This window comes from Neopelma chrysocephalum, unplaced genomic scaffold, assembly GCF_003984885.1.
Source record: "Neopelma chrysocephalum unplaced genomic scaffold, ASM398488v2 Primary Assembly neopelma1_75383, whole genome shotgun sequence".
Taxonomy (NCBI): domain Eukaryota; kingdom Metazoa; phylum Chordata; class Aves; order Passeriformes; family Pipridae; genus Neopelma; species Neopelma chrysocephalum.
In genome coordinates, this window is record NW_020909312.1 from 1 (window position 1) to 1,700 (window position 1,700).

Here is a 1,700-nt window from a genome sequence, read left to right on the forward strand (position 1 = left end):
CAGTGGGGGTGAGGGGACTTGGCCAATCCTCTCTCTCCTGCCATTGCACAGGGGGATGTAGCTCAGCGGGAGAGCGCTTGCTTTGCATGTAAGAGGCCCTGGGATCAACCCCCAGCATCTCCATGTCTTTTTCCCTCCAAGACCTGCTGTAGCCCTGGGCATCCTTGGAGGATACTTCCCTTGTCTTGTGGTGAGGCAACCTGGAATTTTTCCAGCCATCACTAAATATCCCTGGATGTTCCCTTTTCCCAGCCCTAGCAGGTGTGGGTACTGGGGCTGAGCAAGGCCGTAACACCAGGCTAGGGAATATTTTCTCCCTGGAGGCAGAGCCCAGGGCAAAGTGGGGTGTCCCTGGCTGTCCTTGCCAGGCAGGGAGTCACCTGCGGCTGTGATGGCCGAGGGGTGAAGGCGTTGGACTTGAAATCCAATAGGGATTCCCTGCGCAGGTTCGAATCCTGCTCACAGCGATTGGTTTTATGCAGGCTTGGTTTTACGCAGGCCTGGATGGGGTGGGGGTCTGGGTAACCCCATCCCACAGCATTGCAATGGCTGGAAAGTGAGGGGGCAGGGAAAGGGCAGCGCTGCACTGGGCACTGGTCAGCTGTGGACCCTGGGCTCAACTCCTGGGTGACACCTCCTTTTGGGCACCCACTGCCCGGCATGGCCTCTGTGGGGTTGAGGGACCGCTGCCTGGCACACAGGGCATGGGCAGCCCCCCCTGCTTGGTGCCCGCAGGCAGAGACACAGATCAGCCATGGCCAGGGCTGGTTCCCTCCTGGATGGGGAAGGGGCTGTCGGGGCAGTGGAGGAACGGCAACGTAGGGGGGGCCCTGCTGCCACTGCAGCCTCAGTGGGCAGCTCTGCCATGGTGCAGGAGCATCCCCCACCTTTGGGGAGACCTCCCAGAGGTAGACATGTCTTTTTCATCACTGGCCTGTGGAGGAGGTGGGTTTGAGGATGGAAAAAAAAGCTGGAGATGCTGGGGGTTGAACCCAGGGCCTCTTACATGCGAAGCAAGCGCTCTCCCGCTGAGCTACATCCCCTGCCTGGAGACCCCAAAACTTGGGGGTCCTGCTGCCCTCCATGCTCCTCTCAGCCTCATATTAGAGTCAGGGCAGGTACAGCCCATGGCCATGCACAGGTGACATCCCCACAGCCAGGGAAGAGCAAGGGTGGCCTCCCAGCTGTGACCATCCATCAGGGACAAATTGAGCTGTCACAGGTCCCACCCCACCCCACCAAGCTGTGTGAGTTCTGTGAGTGAAGGATGGGGTTCCTGCCATCCCACAGCACCTTGGCTCGTTGGTCTAGGGGTATGATTCTCGCTTCGGGTGCGAGAGGTCCCGGGTTCAACTCCCGGACGAGCCCTACTTTTGGGCACCCACCTGCCTTGGGCGGCACACATGGTCCCCGGCTGCAGGGTGGGACCAGGGCCAGGGTGGTGAGGGGGAAACAGAGCCGGGTAAAGTGGCACGGGCAGAGCATTTTGCATGGCCACATCCCAAAAATAGGATGGAGTCCCTTAGAAGCAGCAATGGGGATGGTGGAATGCAGCCTGTGACTGTCTGGTTTGGAGCCCTGAAGGCAGAGCAGGGGCAGCAGTGGGGGTGAGGGGACTCAACCACCCCTTGCACAGGGGGGATGTAGCTCAGCGGAGAGCGCTTGCTTTGCATGCAAGAGGCCCTGGGATCAACCCCCAG

The 1,700-nt window shown here is 60.3% G+C and overlaps 4 non-coding genes across 4 annotated transcripts; 3 read left to right on the top strand and 1 right to left on the bottom strand.

The window, feature by feature from the left end:
• The first annotated feature begins 51 nt into the window (after positions 1-51).
• Positions 52-123, top strand: TRNAA-UGC. Its single transcript has one exon. It is a non-coding gene; the product is annotated as a tRNA-Ala (tRNA).
• A 262-nt stretch (positions 124-385) lies between these two features.
• Positions 386-467, top strand: TRNAS-UGA. The gene has a single exon. It is a non-coding gene; the product is annotated as a tRNA-Ser (tRNA).
• Positions 468-971: 504 nt separating this feature from the next.
• On the bottom strand, positions 972-1,043 carry TRNAA-CGC. Its single transcript has one exon. It is a non-coding gene; the product is annotated as a tRNA-Ala (tRNA).
• A 253-nt stretch (positions 1,044-1,296) lies between these two features.
• TRNAP-CGG lies at positions 1,297-1,368 on the top strand. The gene has a single exon. It is a non-coding gene; the product is annotated as a tRNA-Pro (tRNA).
• The last annotated feature ends 332 nt before the right edge of the window (positions 1,369-1,700 follow it).